This window comes from Canis lupus, chromosome 30 (assembly GCF_003254725.2).
Source record: "Canis lupus dingo isolate Sandy chromosome 30, ASM325472v2, whole genome shotgun sequence".
Classification (NCBI taxonomy): Eukaryota; Metazoa; Chordata; class Mammalia; order Carnivora; family Canidae; genus Canis; species Canis lupus.
This window is the reverse complement of record NC_064272.1, coordinates 6,792,957-6,805,027: the sequence shown is the minus strand read 5'-3', so window position 1 is coordinate 6,805,027 and position 12,071 is coordinate 6,792,957. Positions and strand designations below refer to the sequence as shown.

Genomic DNA, 12,071 nt, shown 5'->3' with positions numbered 1-12,071 from the left:
TCCCAACATTCCACACACAGTGTCTAGCACACTTGGATTATTCTAGGTGCTTGGTCAATGTTTGCTGAACTGAAAAGCTATTTTATTTTTTTTTGGTTACTATTTTTACTTCTCTTCCACCATCACTGCTATGCACATAGCATGTTTTTATAGGTGAGTTTTTCTCCACTTCTCCTACATGTTAGCATGCCAAATGGAGTTGGGTTTTTGTCCAAGCTTGGCATTAGAAAGTGAGTTCACGAGGGGAGTTATTTGGCATTGGTTATGGGAGTGATGGAAATGAGGACAGAGGCATTTAGAGCCCTGCTCCAGAGAATGGGGGGGTCCTGCTGTCTGTGTCATGGTCCTGAAAGCAGACTTTCCCACAGTGGCTTTTCTTAGATTCCAGTGGCATCTTTGGTAGGTCCCTCAGCAAGTAGGATTGGAAAGAACAGGCCTGAAACAAGCTACCCAAGCTCTAGCTAGGGCTCTGCTCTGTGACTGTGCAAGCCCTATTACATCTTTAGGTTTCAATTTCTTTGTGAAAAGAAAGTGGAGGATTGATTGCCATGATGGTACTTGTTAGCTCACCACAGAGTGTACCATCTCCTCATCCGATACCCTGCCTCCTAGTGTGAGTGTCTGCCTCCCCAGAGCCCTCTTGGCACAGTGACCTCCTGTAACCACTCTGGTGACTTTCAGACTCATCTAGCAAGTGATCTGATTCTTTCCTTCTTATGTCTCTTGGGCAAGGTAGGTCTAAATTTATGAGAATGTGGCTGGGGGTTGGAAGAGGATATACGGAATGGGAAGAGGGCTTTGTATAGTATGGTGTGCCCTTTCTTTGAGAAGAATTGTTACTCAGGAACAGTTGCTAGAATTCCTGGGACTGCCCTCATTCAGCTTTAGAATCTGACTTATGTAGACTCTGGTGGGAGCCTATGGCACCGGCCTGAATCAGACTAAAGTGCCAGATGCCAATTATTAGAAATAACAAGAGAGAGACTTTGAATCCACATGCCTATTCTTCCTCTTGTTAGGCTTAGAAAAATAAATTCCAATGGGGTTTACAGTAATGCTATCTTACAAATGCAGATTCTCTAACAATTCTGCATGTGATTGTGATTTGCAATTTTCTTTTGATATATCCATCAGAGTCTTCAGCAGTTTGGATTTTCTCAGGGGCTGGTTGGTCTATCTCATGCTCTCCTCACATCTACCTGTTTTCCTTCATCTGTCAGAGGGAAACACAGGTGAGAATGAAGATCCAGAGACTGACAGCTTTCCTTTTCCCTGAACCTCACCCTATTCACTAGGGGGTGGGGTCAAGATTTGGTCCTTTCAGATATATACTGTCCCCTGGCTAGGCAAGACATGTGTGGAGAAGTGCAGCTGCCAGGCTGCTTAGAGGAAAATGTAATAGGCTCCTTCTCAAGATCAACTCCCCCCACCCCGGCCCTTGTAGAGCTAAGCTTTAGATGGGGGCCCCTGCCCTGGTGAATGTCCCCTCTGTGTGCCAGCCTCAGGAGACAAATAGAGAAGAGTTCTGGGGGGGTGGGGGGGGTGGGCGCATTTCTGAATAGCTTAGTGATTCTACCTTTTTTCTTTTAATTGCTTTCTAAATGTACCAGGTATAGTACATAGTTCTGCTCTGTTTTAATCAATAAACACTAACATCAGCTAATAAATAGCAAGTGCAAAGCACAACACCAGGACAAGTAGAGAGCAGGAAAAAAGAAATAGCTCAATATTTTAATGCCTAAGCACTTTTATCCTGCTTTGTGAACAAGGAGCCTCACAGTATCAGTTTACATGGGTCTCTACAAATTATGCAGCTTGCCCTGGGCCACTTCAATAACCTTCCTAGCTGTCTCTTGGCACCGCCTTCGCTTTCTTCCCAACAGTTCACATTGCAGACAGACTTGATGCTCCAAACCACAATCTGATTAGGTTCCTGCCTCCCTCCAGTGAGGGCTGCTGAGAGCTCCCCATTGGTTACAAGGTGAAGTCCCCTAAGGCCTGTAGCAGATGCTGACTGCGCTCCACCTATGTTCTACACTGGAAGGTAGTTCCTCTGCATGCAAACAGCTTTATCTTTTCCAGGGGGCCACTGTAAGGGTTCCAGGAGCACCCCTTGAAACAGTGGGAGTTGGGGGATCAATGGTCCACCTTTCTTTCCCCTTAGAGGGACAAATCTGAGGTATGTTCTACATGGTCTTTCTGAGGTCCCTGGTTGGACAGAGCTCACAGCAGAAACCTGCTCATCACTGCCCTCCTATTTGCATTCCTCTCTTCCTTCTCCTTCTCCCCCTTCCTCAAGGAGCTCTCTGGAATGCCTCCTTGCTAAACTACCTGAACCCAACCCTCATCTCAGAGTCTGCTTGTGGGGGAACCCAAACTAAACCTGGCCCCATCTGCCCTGTAGCCTCATCCTGCACTGTGCTCCCTCTCACTGCCCCTTTGAGTTGTGGACCTTGCCATGCTCCTTCCCCCTATAGCCTCTGTAGGGGCTCTTTTTTCTTTCTGAAATGCTTCCCACTCCATTCTCCATCCCAGCTCCTCATTCCCGATTAACTCCTATATATCCTTCAGATCAGCTGGAAAAATCTCACCAGGGCAGCCTTTCCTGGTTTGTAAATTTGAATGCATTATTATGATAATTTGATTAACATTTACCTTCAAAAGACTATAAGCTTAAAAGGAATGGCCACTTGCCTTAGTCGGTTCCATTTTCTCTCCAAAATCATCACAAAGCCAGGCTCATTCCTGGTGTCCAGTTAATACTTGCTAGAAGCCAAATGAATTCAAAGAATTTAAAAATTGTCACAGAGGCTCCGCATAACAATAATTAAAAACTCAGAATCACTTAAGCTGTGTGATTTGGACAATTTCCTAGAACTCTCTGAGCATCAATTTCCCAACGTGGCAATGGGGCTGATAACAGCTCTTAGGTTTTAGGGCTCTCTTAAGAAGTGAACAAGATATTGCAGGTGAAGTGCTTAGCAAGGTGTCTGACACATAGAAAGTCCTAATTGTTGAGTTTCTTTCTTTCCATCTACACAGTTTGGGAGAGAACTAGGGATTCCATAGAAGGATGAGGAAGAGGTAAAAGTCAAAATTTATGAGAACGGCAAAAATGAGGGAATCAGTATGTCTGGAAAAAAAAGAAAGACAAGGAATTCTGAAATGCCACACCAAGAATAAAAAGATGTGATCCAGGGGCACCTGGGTGGTTCAGTTGGTTGGACATATGACTCTTGGTTTCAGCTTGGGTCATGCTCTCAGTGTCAGGAGATGGAGCCATAAATCAGCCTCCGCGCTCAGCAGGGAGTCTACTTGAGAGTCTCTCTCTCTGTCCCTACCCCACTCAAGTGCACATGCACTCTCTCTCTCTAAAATAGATAAATAAATCTTAAAAAAAAAAAAGTAGTCCCTAGGAAATTATAATGGGTTCTTCTCCATCTTCACTCGATATGGGATATGTGAAAATTTTGACAAACATGAGCACATTATATATGTTAGTTATAATGTAAAATTTCTATTAAGGGGACACAAATTTACTGCTGTCTCCCATCGTTTTTTCTATTCTTAACTATCGTTGTGATAATTTGGTCATAGTCTACACATTAGCATCTCTGTGTTGCAAAAGGTTTATGGTGTGTCACTAGAAGCTGAAATCCGTGTTTCAGGCAATGTATTAATTTCTATTCGGGCATAGTCAGCCAAGGTACATCCTGTCTTTGCGTGTTTTCTTTGACATATGCTCTCCAGATGAGCAATTAACATTTAAATGTGCATTTCAGTGCTTTTGAAAGATGAGGAAATGTAAGACAATGGGACATACTTGTGACATGAATTCTCTGACATAATTAAAAGCTGAGATGGTGAATTGTCGCCTAGGACTTAATTTTTTTTTTTTTTTTTTAAGTAGGCTCCACATCCAGCATGGAGCCCAACATGGGGCTTGAAATCACAACCCTGAGATCAAGACTTGAGTGAAAATCAAGAGTCAGATGCTTAACCAACTATGCCACTCAGGTCCCTCCCCACAAAACTTAATTTCTACAGCCTGAACCCCGTTTTATTTTTGCCTATTTATTAGTTGTCTATTTAAGTAATATCTGCATTGTATTTATTTTTGCATTTAAATATTTAATGTTTCTACCCTATTATATGTGTATTTATTCAGACATTTAACAAATATTTATTAAGCATCTTCTAGGTAGAAAGGGTAATGTAAGGATTCAGAAAAGAACTGGAGATGTTTCTAATTCTAGAAAGCCTCATTCTGACAGGAGTGAAGTGTCTAGAGCAGAGGTAATTCCTCACATGATCAAAGGCTATTTAGCACTTGCTATGCTCCAGGCACCACTGTAGGCACTGGTGATAGAGTCTTGAATAAACAAGACAAAGTTTTTAATTTTTTGGAGCCTACAGTATATAATTCCAGATTACATATGATAAGTTTTGTAAAAGAGGAATACCAAAGCACTCAAGAATACACCCATTGTTTGAAAAGAAAAGAATATATCCATTCAGGAAATTTTCAAGGAGGAGCTGGACCTTAGAGAAAAAATAGAAATGTGGCAGCTGAATAAAAGACCCCAGGGTTTACAGGGGAAGAGAGAGCACAGAGAGGGTGAAATTCTGATTCCCAATTCCAGTGTGTGTAGGGTTCCCCATTCCCCAGCTAAGCAATTCTCTGTAACACCACTTAAATGTCCTACAATTCCACACAATTCTGACACTATCTACCCAGAGACAGCATCAGATCCCACAGATGAGGGCACCGTCCTATAAGACTGTCTCCACTTCAGATGCCAATCTCAAGTCCAAATTGTTACCTGTACTTCTGACAAACTGGTTATAAAGCAGAGGTTCCCATGATCCCCTCCTTGGGTTCAGTTAATTTGCTTAGCAACTCACAGAACTTAGAAACCCATTCACTCACTAGATTACTGATTGATTACAAAAGATATTAAAAGATAAGAATCAACAGCCAGATAAATTGCTACATGGGGCAAAAGAACTTCTGTCCTCTAGGAGTTTGGAGCTTGGCATGGTAGCAAGTAGAAGTGTTCTGGTTCACCAACCTGGAAATTCTCTGTACCCCTTCATTCTGGGCTTTAATGAAAGCTTCATTACATAGGCATGATTGATTAAATCATTGGCCATTGATGATTGATTCAAACTTTAGTCCCTCTCACTTCCTGGAGGTCAGAGGTGGGACCTCTAATCATAGGGTCAGTTCCAGCAACACCCCCCCCCCCCTCCTTAGGTGTTTTTCAAAAGTCACTATTAACCTTTATCACTCTCTCCACGTGGAAAATTCCAAGGGTTTTAGGAACTCTGTGCCAGAAATGAATCAGAGACCAAAAGTATATTTCTTATAAATCACAACATCATGGGGTCTTGAGGGTTTGAGCACACGAGCAATGTTTAGGGAATTGCAAGTCATCTATTGAAGAGTTGGCTGTGAAAAAATAAGTGGAGAGAAAGTTGTAGAAGTTTCTCCATAGAGCTACACAAGGCTTTTCAAGCTCAGTATTACTGATACACTGGGCTGGATAACTCTGTTGAACGAGCTGGTCTGGGCTTTGTAGGGTGTTCAGCAGCATCCTGGCCTCTGATTCATTAGATAACAGAAGGTAGTATAGGAAAGGAAAACTTTTCCCTTCATCCCTTATAGGTTCTTTGGATGGTCTAATAATTAAATTGACATAAAATAGCTTAACAGGAGAAAACCAAATTTAATTACATACATACAGTAGCTCCACAAAGAAATAAGAGGTTCTCAGGAGGCAATTGAGGTTCATATGCCATCCTGAGCTAAGGAGAAAAAGTCAAGGGCCTGAGACTTCAAAACAGGGAAGATGATTTATAGGAAGACGAGCAGAACAAATGTTTGCATGCCACCAGAAAATTTTTTTTCATGTAAAAAATAGATTATCTGTTTCTGATATATAAATTCTTTTAGGCAGTTAAAGGTGAGGTAAAAAAGCTTTTCTTGAGTTTGTTTGGCCTTAATTATCTTCAGTCAAAATAATTTATATGCTGAAGTGGGGCATTCTTGGATGGCCTACCCTGAACCTCAGCAGTAGCATGTCCCCAGTTATGACAAATAAAAATGTCTCCAGACAGGGCCAAATGTACCCTGGAGGACACAGTGGCCCCTCTTGAGGACCACCATGATAGAGGAAGACCAGACTGTAGGGACTCTTAACCACCCAAGTAAAAAGTACTGATTTTAATTGGACATAAAGGGCCCATCAGTATCAACCATGGGATTGAGATGTTTGGCTTGTGTGTCACATGGATGTTTGAAGATGTTGAGAGGGTGATAGAGAGGTCTCTAATGGAGAATTGGTAATCAGAGATTTGCTAGGTCATGGGAGGAAGGTGGAGGGGGAAGGAAGATGGTATAAATATATTATTCACCTACCTTTTCCCAGTTGTTTCCAAGTCTTTTCCAACTATCTGTTCATTTTAATCTTCTGACTGTTGTGCTAATGGCTGAAATTTGCTCTCTGAGGGAAGATGCTATGGAATGTTATAAAACCACCTTCAATCATTTCTATGTTATCGGTGAAGTAGATTTCTTAAGGGACATTTCTGCCTTGGCGGGGGGGTGAAGGGTGAAAAGTGTACAATTATGTGGGTTGTTTTGGGACCATGGGAAATTGGAGAGCAAGAGATTTAGTCCCCTCAGGGCTCCCTGGTGGTATTTCCAGACCGGTAAACATTGAAAAGATGTTCTTAAAAAAGCTTTCCAATTATAAATTCAGCCATCTTTGTAGAAAACTTGAGAAGGTCAACTCTGCATCCATCTTGTAGTATGCAGGGTGTATGTGTGTGTGTGTGTGTGTGTGTGTGTGTGTGTGTACATATGTGTGGTTCCTTTGTCCTGCCTTACAGCATTAGGACTTGAACTTACTGTGTGCTTCAGCATGGTGCCCTGTTTCAGAGTGGTGGTAAGCAGGAAATACGGAAACCTAGTGGTTTCCAAGCCCAGTACACTGGGCTGATACACTGTGGGATGTTGGGCAAACCATTTAACTTCCCTGTGCCCCTGCTTTAGATAATTGAGAGCAAGAAAACAAGATTCCATAAGACATTTAACTTTCAAAATAGGTTGTGGTCAGAGCGATTGAGTGTCCTGGCTAATTGGCTCTCCCTCAGTTAATCTCCATTTCTAGGTTATGATAAAATTGTGGAATGTGGTGGAGTCAACAGCCACTCAGCCTGACTGTGGTTTTACCACAGTCTGACCTTGAGCCTGGATATATGGATCCAAATTGTAGCCTTCAATAAGCCCTCTCAAATTCTTCCTGACACTCTGCTGGTGGGTTGCAAGGTGCAAGATGCCAAGAAGAAAAGAGAAGTCTTGAATAATCTAGTTGGTCAAAGCCAGCTTTTAGAAATAATTTTGCCACCTTGCTTAGGTAATTGATCTTTGGGCTTAAAAACGTCTTGATTTGTCTTATACATTGCTTTGGTTTAGCTCAATATATACTGATTAAGTGCTTCCTAAGTGCCAGGAACTAGGCAATAAACAGAAAACAAAAGGCATATGAAGCTCCTATCGTCATGGAGGTTATAGTCCAGTGGGAGGAGACAGACCATAAGCAAACAAATGTTTGTGTCTGTTTTTTGGTGATGATAGGTGATACAAAAAATAAATTATGGTAGAGAAGAAAGGGTGATGGGAAGGTTTTAATCTTTTAGATAGGGAGGCATTTCTGAAAAGGTGGAATTTGAACAGTGAATTGAAAGCAGTAGAAGAAATGTCCCAGGCAGAGGGGAGCAAAGATGCAAAGATCCTGAGAAGGAAGCCTGGTGTGTTCACAGAGCACAGAAGAGCCTTTGCTTGAAGCTCAGACTATGGCTATGAACAGTCTACAGAATGTTCTGTGGTGCTGGGATATAAGCCACGGTGTTCAACTATTTTGTATCCCTTTCTGTTTTTCTATTTCCTGCTCAGAAATGTGCCAAAAACCTGGTGCCTGCCCTATAGTTCACTGGGAAAAGCTGGGTTCTGGTTTGAGGCAGAACAACCAACTTAAAAGGAGAAGTTCAGAAAAAACTCTGAATGATATAGCTTTGTACCTACTGGGGTGGGAGCTCATACAAATGGACTAGGGTTGGAGAACTGATGAGTGGAAGAGATTCGAGAGTAGTGGTTATCATCTATGAATACCATTACCAGGACGCTGTGAGGCTTTGGAGGGTCCTCTTTGGCTCAGAGAGTCCAGAGAGGGTTGGCAATAAGTAACATATGGCTCGAAGTCCATGATGTTTAATTGCCTTGTAGACAGGGACCATGTTTTCACTTACTGGCACCTTTGACAGCATAGAGCCCAGTAAGAGCACAGTCCTAGGCAAATCATCAGCACATAATCATTGTTTATTGAATGAATATGTTGTAATTGCATTTCATGGAACTGGAAGTATCTTGGAGGAGCTTCAGGTCCTGGCCCTTGCTTATTAAAGTATGAGTTCATTTCAAGGCCAGTATGAAAAACATCTTTTAAATTTATCTCAGGATAGACTTAGTAGTCATAAACCAATCACTTTCCATAAACTGGACAGCAAAGGATATTGTCCTGAAGGAGATTTGTTACCAAAGCTGTAGTGGTCACAGGATTTTGGTCTTGTATTAACAATGACTTTTTGATGACCACATCCATAAAACATTTGCATGCTTGCCAAAATTGAGAAACATATTAGTGAACATGGTTTGCTCCTGTATTTGTGAAGCCTGTGAGAGCTCACTGTCTAGCAGAATATTTCAGCTGCCATTCTTGGGAGATGAGTATCTTATATTTCACATTTATCTATCTTTTTTGGAGGACTCTAAGTGAAGGATATTCCACAAAATCACTTGGAAAAAGTCTAAGGAAATACTAGCTTTTCTTTATTTTTCCTTATTCTTCTTGTTATCATTACATCATCATCATCATCATCATCATCATCATCATCATCATCACCATCACCATTGCTATTTTACTTCTTTTATTGTTTGTAGTGATCTTTAGTTATTTTTCTTCCCATTCTGTTAATGAGTACCCTTTGCCATAGGGTAAGTTAATGAATTGCTAGTTTTGTTTCAAAGGAGACTGGTAATTCAAATTTCATTGATAGGAATGATAATCCATTATAGTCATACAGAACTGATATGACAGTCCCACTGTTCTGCAAAATAGCATTGCACTTGTTTGCTATTGCCTGAAATTTCTTACTTACTTTGTGAGCCTGGGTACATCATTTAGCATCTCTGAACCCCATTTTCAACATTGGTAAAGTGGGGAAAAATAATAATTATGTCAGATTTTTTTTTAAAATTGACTGATATATGCATAGTTTCTAGTCTTTCAAGTCTCATGAACTGGAATCATTAGCTATAATTATAAATAGAACTGGAAAAAAACTGTAATAACTGAGATACAGTTTACCTACATCAATGAGCACACTCCTTAACTTTGTATAAATTAAAAGAACTCCTAGATAGACTAAGATCTTCAGAAATAGAATTGGTCTTCACATGTTTGGACCAGCGTAGGTAAAGCAGTTTGAACAATTTTGTTCCCTTTTAAACACTCCTTGTATCTGATATCCTGGTTACACATTTAGACTTCCCTTAGCATTATCGCTCACATTTTGATTTTCAAAAAGTCAGAATAAGCAGGAATGATCTGTACAACTGTGGTCAGAGAGTTGTACAGGAGATTTCACTCAGATGAGTGAAAATCTATGAGCCTCAGACCTTATATACCCTGGGTTGGTAATATTGAGTCATAGCAATTATTGTAGCCATTTTATAGAAGAGCACACTGACATGGAGAGGTAAAGTAACCTCTTAGCACAAGTTCACACATTTTATAAGTGGTATTCACACTCAGGTTGACTTGATGATATTGTTAATTTCCTGAAATACTACATTATACTGCCCATACCAAAGAAAACTGTAACCCCTCAAAAATTCTGAAGCAATACATTTAATTTTATTTTAAAATATGGATATAGTACCAAGTCATAAAATAATAGAGATTTAAAATAAAGCAGTGTATGTTTTATAGAATATCTCGGGGGGGGGTATGGATATGGAGGTTGATTTAGACAAATCAAATAATATCAAGGTTTCTTAGACAAGGTTGTCTTTTATTACTTTAGGTAAGATTTGACAACCATGAGTCACAAGCAAAGAAGACTAAACAGTTCAGCTAAGCATTGTCACTTAATTGGATTATAATAAAATTTGATCACATTAAGATACATATGACTTCTGTTGTATTTGCTTGGTATTTGGCCATACTTTCATGGATATATGGTTATATTTAGTATTAAAATGATTACCTTTAGTGTGGATTTTATAGTAAAAATAAAACTTGTCTTCTCCCATTGTTTAGTTCCCTAGTATTAAGAATTGGTCTTATTATGAATAGTTTTTTTCTGGTGCTATATTTTTTTTCATTGTTACCATCATTACCATGAATATAATCACACTCAGATGGACCCTAGGTCTTACAAGGAGAACAGGTTCTCTTGTTCTCGATCTTAATGCCCTGTGTTCAGTGCCCTAGCCTAATGCACCAAGTGTCCTGGCATTCTTCCCTGTTGGGGCATCTCTGATATTATGATGCAGGTCTCTTTTGTTCTTTTCAGATTATGAGTCAGTCCATGGATCTTGTTCAGAAAAACAGAGTCCCTATACCATATTGTGGTTAGTTCAAAAGAACTGAGTGACCAAGAACCTCTAGAAACTGAGGTTGCTTCAGGGGCAAGGTTAGGAGAAAAGTAGCTCATGACTTCTTATGAGGGTACAAGGTTGTCCCTATTGTACTGGCCTCAGGAAGGGGAGAGGGCTGAGTCAGAGTGCGTCCTGGACCATCACTCTGGGCAGATGTGGCAGGAAAATGGGAATAGACAAGATATCTTCTTGTTCCTTTTCGTTAAGTGTTCTGCCTCCCATTCTACTTCAATACCAGAACACAATGCAGTGGACAAGTTCCTACAGCAAAAGTTTAGGTTGAAGATGAATTTTAGGTGTAGTGGAGCATGAGAGGTGCTTCCTTGACTTCCACCAAACCCTTCTGCCAAAGATCTCTCCATCTGTTTTCTATTGCTGAAATTCTTTTAAACATATGTCTTTAATTGCACAATAAAAGATTAAAGGCTTGCAGTTGCAAATACGGTAAATGATGAATCCTTTGTTGAATTCAAAGAAGGGGTTAGAAAGGGGACTTTAGAAATATAGAAAAAATGCCTGACCTTCACAATTTTCCTTGGGCCAGCCCTGTCTATTTTTATCCTGCTGAGAACCTTTGTGTAACGTTTTTTTTTTTTTTTTTTTTTTAATGGAATGATTCTTCATGCTGTGAAACTCTAATCACAAGTCATTACTAGACAGTGTTTTCCACACAGTGACTTATGTTGTCATCAGTGAATAAGTCTAGCACATTAGACTATAACCAGATTCTGTATTTTTTTAAAAGATTTTATTTATCCATTCATGTGAGACACACAGAGAGAGAGGCAGACATAGGCAGAGGGAGAAGCAGGCTCCATGCAGGGAGCCCGATCCGGGACTTGATCCCGGGACTCCAGGATCACGCCCTGGGCCGAAGGCAGGGGCCAAACCATTGAGCCACCCAGGGATCCTAACTAGATTCTTTTTAAAAGTCCTTGTTGGAGGATTTATGTTACCTCTGGTAGGTCACAGTGGTTTTTAATGTACCAGCTAAGTAAATCTAGCATGAGGGCAATTTGAGATCTTATCTAAAAAATTGAGACAAAAATGAAAGGGATCTTAGTCATTGGGGGAAAAGAGGAGCATTGTCTTGAATTTTATGAATGAGCTGCATATTTTGGATTGAACTTCACATTTTATTTGAGTGTTCACACATTCAGCAAATTTATACTCCAAAGCAGTCTATAGATTAAATGCAATTCCTATCAAAATACCAATGGCATTTTTCTAAATGCCTAGAACTAGAACAAATAATCTTAAGCTTTTTATGGAACCACAAAACCCTGAATAGCCCAAACAATCTTAAGAAAGAACAAAGGTGAAGGTATAATGCTCCTGGATTGCA

General features: G+C 40.3%; 1 long non-coding RNA gene across 3 annotated transcripts in view; it reads left to right on the top strand.

Annotated features, from left to right (window-relative positions):
- The window catches only part of LOC125754022 (uncharacterized), an 81,293-nt gene extending 71,054 nt beyond the window's left edge, over positions 1–10,239 (top strand). Inside the window, exons 5-6 of one of the 3 annotated variants that reach the window (XR_007407249.1) lie at positions 3,911–4,017; positions 10,150–10,239. This is a non-coding gene — a long non-coding RNA (uncharacterized LOC125754022). Of the gene's footprint in view, positions 1–3,910; positions 4,099–10,149 lie in introns of those variants that run through there. The other 2 variants (XR_007407251.1, XR_007407248.1) reach the window with 2 other exon arrangements.
- The last annotated feature ends 1,832 nt before the right edge of the window (positions 10,240–12,071 follow it).